This window comes from Triticum dicoccoides, chromosome 5A (assembly GCF_002162155.2).
Source record: "Triticum dicoccoides isolate Atlit2015 ecotype Zavitan chromosome 5A, WEW_v2.0, whole genome shotgun sequence".
NCBI lineage: Eukaryota > Viridiplantae > Streptophyta > Magnoliopsida > Poales > Poaceae > Triticum > Triticum dicoccoides.
In genome coordinates, this window is record NC_041388.1 from 336741207 (window position 1) to 336755524 (window position 14318).

The following is a 14318-nucleotide window of genomic DNA, read 5'->3' on the forward strand; positions in this document are numbered from 1 at the left end:
GGGGGCGGGGGTGGCGGCGTATATAAGGGCGGGGCGGGGCGACTTGGAGGAGGGGGCAAGACGCGGCGGCGGAGAGGAGTCCGGCTCGAACTTCTAGTCGGACTCGGCGGAGGCGGAGGCGCTCGCGTGGAAGGCGGCGGCGGCGGCCTGGCGGGGCTGGGCCTTAGGCCTAGTCGGCGCGGGAACCTCCTTTTTAAAAAATAATAATTTCGCCGACCGAAATAAATCCTAAAAAAAATAAAAGTCTAAAAATGCCAAAATAAATTTTCACCGTCTAAATAAAATATTTAGAACGAGATGAACATTTTCTTGGCCCTAAAATGCAATTTTGGAAAACATGCAATTTTTCTAATGCAAACAAAATTGCGATAAAATCCAAATAAAACAATTATTTGGTTTTAATATTTTTCCTAAAATATTTCAATTATCTTGGAGAAGTCATATTATCTCCTCTCATATATTTTAGTGTGAAATATTTTTGGAGAGAAAATAATTAAAACCAAAAATCCTCGTTTTCAAGATTTGATAAAGATCAAATTTGAAAACTGGGAAATCCCCAACTCTCTCCGAGGGTCCTTGAGTTGCTTAGGATTTCGAGGATCGCAAGACAAATGCAAATAAAATATGATATGCATGGATGACTATGTATAACATTTCAAATTGAAAATTTGGGATGTTACAACCCCGACCTCCTTTCAGCTTCACACGTAAGTAATCCAAAGACACCTTTTCCAAAAGAGATCTCTCATCCTTCTCACCCACCGCACTATCCTGTGCTCAAAAGCGGAAGGGTTCGACGCGTCGTACCGCTCCAGGGGTATCTCCGAAGAGAGCGTCCCCCACACTAGGTGAGCCTCCCAAGAGGAAAGCAAACGAAGACACGTCCGGACCTTCATCGAAGAGGTATGAATTTGCCAATGTGCACATTGGCAGTCACGTCCAACCGTGACCTTCCCATTTTCCATGTGTCGGGAAAAAGGTGCGCCAGACTATATCCGGAGGTTCGAGCGGCCGTACTTCTCACAGCCAGGATTCAAATCCTGCCGTGAAGACGGGGGCTGATGCGGGGGCGACGCCGGACTGTCCTCCAGCCGAGGAATCGGATGATGTATCCGTCACCATCTTGGAAGTAGAGAGTGCCATGAATCATCGGCGCCGCAGGGCCATTTTACAAGACCCTGGTTTTTTAGAAGAGTCGTTTAACGCCTTCCGCTCGGCCGATGCATACATCCGAGCTGCTCGACATGGGCTTAACAGGGCCACAAGGCAGCATTTGGAAGATGTGCGGGTAAATTTGTTTTGTCTGACTATGATAACTATATGCCAGTAGCCCCAACCATATGCCAGTAGCCCCTGAGACTTAAAGGAGTTGAAACAACTGATTTAAGGATCAATGTACAACCAGGTGCTTACGGAGAAGAAGACCCTGCTAGCTCAAGAACTAGAAAAGTGTCAGCGCCGGCTGCTTGCTGCCAATGCCGAACTAGAGAAATACAAGGCATCTCCCGGTAATATTTCCCTCTATCGAGAATTCATAATGATACACTGATAGTGTGAATCTGGGTGCTTATCTTTGTGTTGGGTCGTTAGACCAATTATGAGAGCAGCTAGATGCCGCTCGAAGCGAAGAACACGGAGCCAAAAAGCTATTAGCAGTGGGCGAGCGTGTATTGACAAAAGTCGTTCAAGAGAAAAAGAAACTCCAGGATTCGAACACCAAACTGGGCGAAGAACTGAAAGATGTGCGAGCTCAGCTAGCGGACTCTGAGAAGGAGAACAAGAAGCTGCGAGGCGGCATATTCAGTACGTGGCCACTTTTATCTTATAACAGTTTTGAGGTAGTAGTAGTTGATATAGCTGTAATTGCAGGTGTATTGACGAACCGCCCCGAAGAGGAGGTGTCCGGATCATCAAGTGATCTTCTGCTAGGGCTGTCGTAGTTGCACGAGCAAGCTCGGCAGGCGATGCGGAGTGTAGCCAAGGCCTTATGGCCATCCGACTCCCCTCCAGGAAGCATGGAGAAGCTGGTAGAGCTGTTCAAGGGAGCGCGGTGGCGTATCCGACTGTGGAAGATATCGGACTACCGAGAGGGTGCGCGAGAGGCCTGGGCCATGGTGAAGACGCGATATACCAAACTGGATCATAATCACTTGGCTCGTGTCGGACCGCTAGGGCCGAATGGGGAAGAAATTCCCGTTAGTTTAGTATATGACCAAGTAGAGGTGGCCGCCAAATATTCCCAATAGGATTGTAAATTAGACCGCCTTTTGGACGGTATAGAGGAGGAAGTGTTTGAGTCGTGAGTGACTATGTACTTTCCTTCTAGCTGGATAATAAAGACAATTGTCATCGCTGACCTTTTCGCTTCAACCTCTGGACCCGAAGGTGCGGAGTGTTTCCGAATACCCTAGCGGTAGAATATACCGGGGTATGCGTGGAAACCAGGCGTAGGGGTCATAATTGCTCGAACAGACAATGTGTATCTGGCTAGTTATGTTATGTTACATTATGTAAGAAACATCTTCCAGAGAGAATAGTTCCGTTAAGGGTTCCTTTCCCTGGGTGTGCATGCATTTAATGTGCATGTCCAAAGTGTGATTGAAAAAATCGTAGAGTAAGTAACATTTGGGGTTCACAATGGAGTGAATGCGGAAACACCTTTATTTCGCCGACCGAATATTCCCTTAAGAACGCTAGCTTTCGGCTTCACCCAGTCTGAGGTACACATCCAGATGACCCGACGGTAACAATCGCAAAGGTGCTCCCTTTATGCCCTAGCCGAACTAACAGGAACGTAGGGCATAAGCACAAGAGCCAGGCAACCCAGCTTGGCCAAACCTTAAGTCATATCGACACATATAATGGTGAAGAAAAGGTACATATGGAAAAAACGCATACGTGCTGAGCTTGATGCTCGAAGAATAGTCGCAAGCTTCTATACGAGAAGCCCCCAGGTATAATGAACATACATATTTAGAGATGTACGCATCAGGTAGGGATGGTCTAGCCGTACTAAAGCCGTAAGGCTGAAGAAAAAATGAAAAAGGTAAAAAACGAAAAGAGAGGGAAAAATAACTGTAATAACAAGAGGGAGGAAACGAACACAGAGTTCGGCTCTAGGCATAAAATCGTCGTAGTTTGGCCGCGTTCCAGGGGTTCGGCTCCAGGTGATTGTCTGACGCATCACATAGGCGGTATGCTCCTCCGGTGAGAACTTTGTCAATGATGAAGGGACCCTCCCACTTGGGCTTGAGTTTGTCCTTTTTCTTCTCCAGCAAGCGTAGAACGAGTTCACCAATGTTATAAGTTTTGGCCCGCACTTCTCTGCTTTGGTACCTGCAAGCCTGCTGTTGATAATATGCGGAACGGGCTTTTGCGACGTCGCGCTCCTCCTCCAAGGTATCTAAGTTGTCCTGCCGATCTAGCTCGGCTTCTCTCTCTTCGTACATACGCACTCGAGGTGAGTCATGAATAATATCGTAGGGTAACACTGCTTCCGCACCATACACCATGAAGAAGGGTGTATATCCGGTACTGCGGTTGGGCATGGTCCGCAGCCCCCAGAGCACGGAGTCAAGTTCCTCCACCCAGTGCTTGTCCGATTCCTTCAAAGACCGCACTAGTCTGGGTTTGATGCCGCTCATAATAAGACCATTAGCCCGTTCGACTTGACCGTTTGTCTGCGGATGATAGACAGAGGCATAATCGAGCTTAATGCCTAGACTAGCGCACCAGGTTTTCACCTCATCGACTGTAAAATTGGAGCCATTATCGGTGATTATACTATGCGAGATGCCGTAACGGTGTACCACGTCGGATATGAAATCTATTACTGGCCCCGCTTCGGCCGTTTTGACTGGTTTGGCCTCTATCCACTTAGTGAATTTATCCACCATGACCAGCAGATACTTTCTCTTATGACTTCCTCCTTTAAGGGGTCTGACCATATCGAGCCCCCAGACCGCAAAAGGCCAAGTGATGGGGATTGTTTGTAAGGCAGTGGGAGGCATATGGCTTTGGTTGGCAAAGAGTTGGCATCCGACGCAATGTTGGACAAGGTCCTGCGCATCTGTTCGGGCTGTCGGCCAATAAAACCCTGTATGGAAGGCCTTGCTAACAAGGGCCCGAGCTGCGGCGTGGTGACCGCCGAGTCCGGCATGAATTTCAGCCAAGAGCTGCTGCCCCTCTTCCTCGGATATACATCGTTGAAGGACTCCGGTGGCGCTTTTCTTATAGAGCTCTCCATCATGAACCTTGTAGGCCTTTGAACGCCAGACAATGCAGCGGGCCTCATTCTGGTCCTCAGGAAGCTCCTTCCTATTAAGGTAGGCCAGGAAGGGTTCGGTCCATGGGGCAATGACTGCCATGATGAGATGCACCGATGGTGTTATTTCGATGGCCGAGCCCCCGACGATGTCGGTGTTTCTAGGATCTGGGGTTATGTTTGGATCCGGACTAGTATTGCCGTTTCCCCCCTGCCACACCATAGATGGCTTAAAAAGCCTTTCCAGGAAGATATTAGGTGGGACGGGGTCGCGCTTAGCGCCGATACGAGCAAGAACATCCGCCGCTTGATTACTTTCTCGAGCCACATGATGGAACTCGAGCCCCTCGAACCGGGCCGACATTTTTATGACTGCGTACGATACGCTGCCATCTTCGGATCTTTGGCGTCGAAGTCTCCATTTATTTGAGATATTGCCAGGTTTGAGTCCCCACGCACCTCTAGGCGTTGTATGCCCATGGAGACAGCCATCCGGAGATCATGTAATAAGGCCTCGTATTCGGCTGCGTTATTGGAGTCTGTGTATAGTATTTGGAGGATGTACTGAACGACTTCTCTAGTAGGGGACATTAAAACGACACCCGCTCCTAACCTCGCCAGCATTTTGGAGCCGTCGAAATACATGACCCAATTGGAGTATGTGCCGTACTCTTTAGGGAGTTCGGTTGTCCATTCGGTGACGAAGTCGGTCGATACTTGGGATTTGATAGCTCGACGTGGTTTATATGTAATGTCAAATGGGGGGAGCTCAATGGCCCATTTGGCAATCCGGCCCATAGCATCGCGGTTGTTTATAATGTCATTGAGTGGTACTTCGGAGGCCACCGTGATCGAACACTCCTGAAAGTAGTGATGTAGCTTTCGGGATGCCATGAAGACCGCGTATGCTATCTTTTGATAATGAGGGTACCGGGATTTGCGTGGTGTAAGGACAGTAGATACATAGTATACTGGCTTCTGAAGCGGGAATTTATGCCCGTCCTGTTCTCGTTCAACGACGAGTACGGCTCTCACTACCTGATGTGTTGCTGATGTGTATAATAACATCGGTTCGCCGGTGTTTGGTGCGGCCAGGATTGGATTGCTTGCAAGAAGGGCTTTTATTTCCTCCAGTCCAGCTGTTGCCGCGTCCGTCCACTCGAAGTTGGTCGGTTCACCGTAGAAGGCGATAGAATGGTAGTTCCTTTTCTCCCAATCCGGAGATAAAGCGGCTTAGAGCTGCTACGCAACCCGCGAGCTTTTGAACTTGTTTAAGGTCTGTTGGCTTAGCCAATTTGTGACAAAGCTCGGATTTTGGCTGGCTTTGCTTCAATTCCTCTATTGGAAACGATGAAGCCTAGCAGTTTTCCAGCAGGGATGCCGAAAATGCATTTCTCCGGATTGAGCTTAATATCATACACGCGGAGGTTGTCGAATGTGAGACGTAAATCGTCTATTAGTGTTTCGATGTGCCTAGTTTTGATGACGACGTCGTCCACATAAGCTTCAAATGTTTTGCCGATCTGTTTCTCCAGACATGTTTGAATCATGTGTTGGTATGTGGCGCCAGCGTTCTTGAGCCTGAAGGGCATGGTGTGAAGCAGAATGGTCCATATGGGGTGATGAATGTTGTTGCAGCTTGATTGGATTCCTTTATTTTGATTTGATGGTATCCGGAATATGCGTCAAGAAAACATAGAGAGTCACGTCCTGCGGTGGCGTCAATGATTTGATCGATGCGGGGGAGGGGGAAGGGATCCTTGGGGCATGCCTTGTTAAGGTCTTTGAAATCGACGCACATACGCCAGGATTAGTCCTTCTTTGGTACCATCACCAAATTTGCTAGCCAGTCTGGATGTTTTATTTCTCTAATGAATTCGGCCTCGATTAACTTGGCTGGCTCTTCCCCCATAGCTTGGCGTTTGGGTTTGGAAAAGTGCCGCAGTGTTTGCTTGACCGGCTTGTGTCCCTTTAATATATTGAGGCTGTGTTCGGCCTACTCGCGTGGGATTCCTGGCATGTTGGAAGGGTGCCAGGCGAATATATCCCAGTTATCGCGCAAGAACTCTCGTAGAGCAGCGTCAACTCTCGTAGAATGGCAAAAGTGATATATTATCAAAAGCTAAGAGTGGCAAAAGTGAAATGTCAAATTCTAGAGTGGCATAAGCAAAGTTGGCAAAAACTAGAGTGGCAAAAACAAAGTTTTATAAATATTGTCATATGATTTCTTATGCTAAAGTAACAATTTCTTCACAATTTCAAGTATGAATCAGAAACTTCATTGAAAACTAACAAACTATAATCTCAGTCATTGAAGCAATCACAATTTATCATAACATCAGAAAGAGTCAATATAAGAGATTTTTAGCAAGTCCACATACTCAACTATCATTCAGGCTTTCACAATTACTAACACTCACACAATATTTATGGGTATGAAGTTTTAGCCGGACACAGAGAAAGATAGGGGCTTATAGTTTTGCCTCCCAACTTTTTACCTCAAGGGTAATGTCAACAATAATAGTTCATGAAAACTCACATCCAATTAGCTTTATATATCAGGATCTTTCCAACACCTTGTGCTTGCTAAAGGATAAAATGTAAAAAGGAAATGTGAAGATCACCATGACTCTTGCATGAAGTATAACACAAGAATAAAAGATAGGCCCTTCGCAGAGGGAAGCAGAGGTTGTCATGTGCTTTTATGGTTGGATGCACAAAATCTTAATGCGAAAGAACGTCATTTTATATTGCCACTTGTGATATGGACCTTTATTATGCAGTCCATCGCTTTTATTTCTTCCACATCACAAGATCGTATAAAGCTTATTTTCTCCACACTAATAAGTCATACATATTTAGAGAGCAATTTTTATTGCTTGCAACAATGACAACTTACTTGAAGGATCTTACTCAATCCATAGGTAGATATGGTGGACTCTAATGGCAAAACCGGGTTTAAGATTATTTGGAAGCACAAGTAGCATCTCTACTTGGTGTAAAGAATTTGGCTAGCATGAGGGGGAAAAGCAAGCTCAACATGTTGGATGATCCATGACAATATAATTTATTTCAGATGTAAGAAAACATAACACATTACATTGTCTTCTTGTCCAACATCTACTCTTTAGCATGTCATATTTTAATGAGTGCTCACAATCATAAAAGATGTCCAAGATAGTATATTTATACGTGAAAACCTCTCTTTCTTTATTACTTCCTATTAATTGCAACGATGACCAAAACTATGTTTGTCAACTCTCAACAACTTTTATTCATCATACTCTTTATATGTGAAGTCATTACTCTCCATAAGACCCATATGATCTCTTTATTTCTTTTATTCTTTCTCTTCTTTATTTTTATTACCTCAAGATCATAGCAAGATAATCAAGCCCTTGACTCAACACTAATCTTTATTATATATAGCTCATAGACTCGATTACATAGAAGGATCATAAAGCAAAACTCAAAACTAGATCATACTAAAACTTTTTTCTACTAGATCAAGATATTACTAAAAGGATCAAACTAAGAAAAATGATAAAGGTAAAAGTGTGATGGTCATACAATACCGGGACACTCCCCCAAGCTTGGCAATTGCCAAGGGGAGTGCCCATACCCATGTGTTTATGTATCCTTCCTCGGAGGTAGTGATGATGGAGTTGTTGATGATGTAGGCTTGTCGTCCATCTTCCAAGGCATAGGCTCACCATCATAGAAGGATGATCGAGTCTCCGGGATCCTTGAATCTGCAGCCAAACTCATCCTCTTGAATCTATATTCATACTCACAGTTTTGGTTTTGCAGGTCATAGATCTGGGCTTGGAGATGCTCGATTTTCTCGTGAAGCTTGAAGATGGTCTCCCCGATGTTCCTGGCATCTTGCTTGGTGGTGTTGGTGAACTCTGTGATCATTATGTGATTGGTGTCGAGTCCACGTTCCACCATCTCCTGGCACTTGAAAAGTTGTTGCTCCATTGCTTCGAGTCTTGTCTCCACGCTTCCGGTCCTCCTTGGTCCCTCAACATCACGGATGTGCAGCAACCCCTCACGCATCTCAATGGCTTGAGGGTGTTGCAGCACCTCTGCGAGGTAGGGATTGATGACCTTCTCGAAGAACTTGTCCTTGGGGGCACTTTAAGACACCATGGCGATCTAGATCTGTCAGGAAAACAGCTCGAAACAAATATAGAAGATATTTGCATGATACGGTGGTCAAAACCTTCGGGAGATTATGTAATGATTTTTTACCGAGCAAAAGAAGTACCTGGGCGCGCCCTCCACCCTCGTGGACGCCTCGTGTCCTTTCCGGACTGATTCTTATTTTCCTATTTTCTTAAATATTACAAAACGGAGAAAAATTGCTATTAGAACTATTTTGGAGTCGGTTTACTTACCGTACCTCATACCTATTCCTTTTCGGAGTCTGAAACATTCTGGAAAGTGTCCCTTATGTATTCCTCCGGGGTTACGGTTTCAATAACATTAGTTTCAACATTTATGGGATTACGTGAGATATAATGTTTGATTCTTTGACCGTTCACCACCCTTGGATTTGTGCCTTCGAAGTTGTTGATTTTTATGGCACCGGAACGATAGACCTCCTCGATGACGGAAGGACCTTCCCATTTAGAGAGGAGTTTTCCTGCAAAAAAATCTTAAACAAGAGTTGTATAACAATACATAGTCACCTACATTAAACTCACATTTTTGTATCCTTTTGTCATGCCATCTTTTAACTTTTTCTTTAAACAGTTTGGCATTCTCATAAGCCTGGGTTCTCCATTCATCAAGTGAGCTAATGTCAAAAAGCCTCTTCTCACCGGCAAGTTTGAAATCATAATTGAGCTCTTTAATGGCCCAATATGCCTTGTGTTCTAGTTTGAGAGGTAAGTGACAAGCTTTTCCATAAACCATTTTATATGGAGACATACCCATAGGATTTTTATATGCAGTTCTATAGGCCCATAATGCATCATCAAGTTTCTTGGACCAATTCTTTCTAGATGTATTAGAAGTATTTTGCAAAATTAATTTAAGCTCTCTATTGCTCAATTCTACTTGACCACTAGACTGCTCAATTCTACTTGACCACTAGACTGTGGGTGAAACGGAGATTCAATTCTATGATTAACATCATACTTAGCAAGCATCTTACGAAAAGCACCACGAATAAAATGTGAACTGATACGTGTCCAATGTATCTATAATTTTTGATTGCTCCATGCTATATTATCTACTGTTTTGGACATTATTGGGCTTTATTTTTCACTTTTATATTATTTTTGGGACTAACCTATTAACCGGAGGCCCAGCCCAGAATTGCTGTTTTTGCCTATTTTAGGGTTTCGAAGAAAAGGAATATCAAACGGAGTCCAAACGGAATGAAACCTTCGGGAACATGATTTTCTCACTGAACATGATCCAGGAGACTTGGACGCTACGTCAAGCAACCAACAGGGAGGCCACGAGGTAGGGGGCACGCCTACCCCCCAGGCGCGCCCTCCACCCTCGTGGGCTCCCTGTTGCTCCACCGACGTACTTATTCCTCCTATATATACCTACGTACCCCCAAACGATCAGAACAGGAGCCAAAACCCTAATTCCATCGCCTTAACTTTCTGTATCGACGAGATCCCATCTTGGGGCCTGTTCCGGAGCTCCGTCGGAGGGGGCATCGATCATGGAGGGCTTCTACATCAACACCATAGCCTCTCCGATGAAGTGTGAGTAGTTTACCTCAGACCTACGGGTCCATAGTTATTAGCTAGATGGCTTCTTTTCTCTTTTTGGATCTCAATACAAAGTTCTCCCCCTCTCTCGTGGAGATCTATTCGATGTAATCTTCTTTTTGCGATGTGTTTGTTGAGACCGATGAATTGTGGGTTTATGATCAAGTTTATCTATGAACAATTTTTGAATCTTCTCTGAATTCTTTTATGTATGATTGGTTATCTTTGCAAGTCTCTTCGAATTATCAGTTAGGTTTGGCCTACTAGATTGATCTTTCTTGCAATGGGGGAAGTGCTTAGCTTTGGGTTCAATCTTGCGGTGTCCTTTCCCAGTGACAGTAGGGGCAGCAAGGCTCGTATTGTATTGTTGCCATCGAGGATAACAAGATGGGGTTTTCATCATATTGCATGAGTTTATCCCTCTACATCATGTCATCTTGCTTAAGGCGTTACTCTGTTCTTATGAACTTAATACTCTAGATGCATGCTGGATAGCGGTCGATGTGTGGAGTAATAGTAGCAGATGCAGGAAGGAGTTGGTCTACTTGTCTTGGACGTGATGCCTATATACATGATCATACCTAGATATTCTCATAACTATGCTCAATTCTGTCAATTGCTCAACAGTAATTTGTTCACCCACCGTAAAATACTTATGCTCTTGAGAGAAGCCACTAGTGAAACCTATGGCCCCCGGGTCTATCTTCCATCATATTAATCTTCCAATACTTAGTTATTTTCATTGCCTTTTATTTTACTTTGCATCTTTATCATAAAAATACCAAAAATATTATCTTATCATATCTATCAGATCTCACTCTCGTAAGTGACCGCGTAGGGATTGACAACCCCTTATCGCGTTGGTTGCGAGGATTTATTTGTTTTGTGCAGGTGCGAGGGACTCGCGCATAGCCTCCTACTGGATTGATACCTTGGTTCTCAAAAACTGAGGGAAATACTTACGCTACTTTGCTGCATCACCCTTTCCTCTTCAAGGGAAAACCAACGCAGTGCTCAAGAGGTAGCAAGAAGGATTTCTGGCGCCGTTGCCGGGGAGGTCTTCATAAAAGTCAAACATACCAAGTACCCATCACAAACCCTTATCTCTCGCATTACATTATTTGCCATTTGCCTCTCGTTTTCCTCTCCCCCACTTCACCCTTGCCGTTTTATTCGCCCTCTCTCTCTCTCTATCCTCCCTCTCTTTCTCTATTTGCCTCTTTTTGCCCGTTTCTTGTTTGCTTGTGTGTTGGATTGCTTGCTTGTCACGATGGCTCAAGATAACACTAAATTGTGTGACTTTACCAATACCAACAACAATGATTTTACTCTGATTGCTCCTCTTACCGATGCTGAATCTTGTGAAATTAATGCTGCCTTGCTGAATCTTGTTATGAAAGATCCGTTTTCCGGCCTTCCTAGTGAAGATGCCGCTACCCATCTCAATAGCTTCGTTGATTTGTGTGATATGTAAAAGAATAAAGATGTGGATAATGATATTGTTAAATTGAAGCTATTTCCTTTTTCACTTAGAGATCGTGCTAAAGCTTGGTTTTCGTCTTTGCCTAAAAATAGTATTGATTCGTGGAATAAGTGCAAAGATGCTTGTATCTCTAAGTATTTTCCTCCCGCTAAGATCATCTCTCTTAGAAACGATATTATGTATTTTAAGAAACTTGATCATGAACATGTTGCACAAGCTTGGGAGAGGAAGAAATTAATGACACGTAATTGCCCTACTCATGGTTTGAATTTGTGGATGATTATACAAAAAAATTATGCCGGATTGAATTTTGCTCCTAGAAATCTTTTAGATTCGGCCGTGGGAGGCACTTTTATAGAAATCACTTTAGGAGAAGCTACTAAACTCCTAGATAATATTATGGTTAACTACTCTCAATGGCATACTGAAAGATCTACTAATAAGAAAGTGCATGCGATAGAAGAAATTAATGTTTTGAGTGGAAAGATGGATGAACTTATGAAATTATTTGCTAATAAAAGTGTTTCTTCTGATCCTAATGATATGCCTTTGTCTACTTTGATTGATAATAATAATGAATCTATGGATGTGAATTTTGTTGGTAGGAACAATTTTGGTAACAACGCGTATAGAGGAAACTTTAGTCCTAGGCCTTATACTACCAATCCCTCTAATAATTATGGTAATTCCTACAACAATTCTTATGGAAATTTTAATAATATGCCCTCTGATTTTGAATCTAATATTAAAGAATTTATTACTTCGCAAAAGAATTTCAATGCTTTGATTGAATAAAAATTGCTTAAGATTGATGAGTTGGCTAGGAACGTTGATAGAATTTCTCTTGATGTTGATTCTTTGAAACTTAGATCTATTCCACCTAAGCATGATATCAATGAGTCTCTCAAAGCCATGGGAATTTCCATTGATGAGTGCAAAGAAAGAACCGCTAGGATGCGTGCTAAGAAAGATTCCTTTATAAGAGCGTGTTCTTCTAGTTTCCATGATAATAAAGATGAAGATCTAAAAGTTATTGATGTGTACCCAATTAAATCTTTGTTTTGCAATATGAATCTTGATAATGATGGGACTGAATATGATCCACCTTTACCTAGAAGACATTCCAAAAATTCGGAGTTTCTAGATCTTGATGCTAAATTTGATAAAAGTGGGATTGAAGAGATCAAAACTCTAAATGTTAATGAACCTACTATTTTGGATTTCAAGGGATTTAATTACGATAATTGCTCTTTGATAGATTGTATTTCCTTGTTGCAATCCGTGATAAATTCTCCTCATGCTTATAGCCAAAATAAAGCGTTTACTAAACATATCGTTGATGCTTTGATGCAATCTTATGAAGAAAAACTTGAGTTGGAAGTTTCTATCCCTAGAAAACTTTATGATGAGTGGGAACCTACTATTAAAATTAAAATTAAAGATCATGAATGCTATGCTTTGTGTGATTTGGGTGCTAGTGTTTCCATGATTCCAAAGACTTTGTGTGATTTGTTAGGTTTCCGTGATTTTGATGATTGCTCTCTAAACTTGCACCTTGAAGATTCCACTATTAAGAAACCTATGGGAAGAATTAATGATGGTATTTTTTTTGCAAATAGGAATTATTTGCCCGTAGATTTTATCGTTCTTGACATAGATTGCAATCCTTCATGTCCTATTATTCTTGGTAGACCTTTCCTTAGAACGATTGGTGCAATTATTGATATGAAGGAAGGAAATATTAGAGTCCAATTTCCGTTAAGGAAAGGCACGGAACACTTTCCTAGAAATAAAATTAAATTACCTTATGAATCTATTATTAGAGCCACTTATGGATTGCCTACCAAAGATGGCAATACCTAGATCTATCCTTGCTTTTTATGCCTAGCTAGGGGCGTTAAACGATAGCGCTTGTTGGGAGGCAACCCAATTTTATTTTTATTCCTTGCTTTTTGATCATGTTTAGTAATAAATAATTTATATAGCCTCTGTTTTGGTTGTGTTTTTATGTTTAATTAGTGTTTGTGCCAAGTAGAACCGTTGGGAAGACTTGGGGAAAGTCTTGTTAATCTTGCTGTAAAAAACAGAAACTTTAGCGCTCACGAGAACTGCTGCCATTTTTATTTCGAAAGTGATATTTAGTTAATTATTTTTGCAGATGATTAATAGATAAATTCCTCACGTCCAAAGATTTATTTTAGAATTTTTGGGGTTCCAGAACTTGCGCTAGATACAGATTACTACAGACTGTTCTGTTTTTGACAGATTCTGTTTTTCGTGTGTTGTTTGCTTATTTGATGAATCTATGGCTAGTAAAATAGTTTATAAACCATAGATAAGTTGTAATACAGTAGGTTTAACACCAATATAAATAAAGAATGATTTCATTACAGTACCTTGAAGTGGTCTTTTGTTTTCTTTCGCTAACGGAGCTCACGAGATTTTCTACTTTAAGTTTTGTGTTGTGAAGTTTTCAAGTTTTGGGTAAAGATTTGATGGATTATGGAACAAGGAGTGGAAAGAGCCTAAGCTTGGGGATGCCCATGGCACCCCCAAGATAATCTAAGGACACCTAAAAGCCAAAGCTTGGGGATGCCCCGGAAGGCATCCCCTCTTTCATCTACTTCTACCGGTAACTTTACTTGGAGCTATATTTTTATTCACTACATGATATGTGTTTTGCTTGCAGCATCTTGTATGATTTGAGTCTTTGCTTTTTAGTTTACCACAATCATCTTTGCTGTACACACCTTTTGAGAGAGACACACATGATTCGGAAATTATTAGAATACTCTATGTGCTTCACTTATATCTTTTGAGTTATATAATTTTGCTC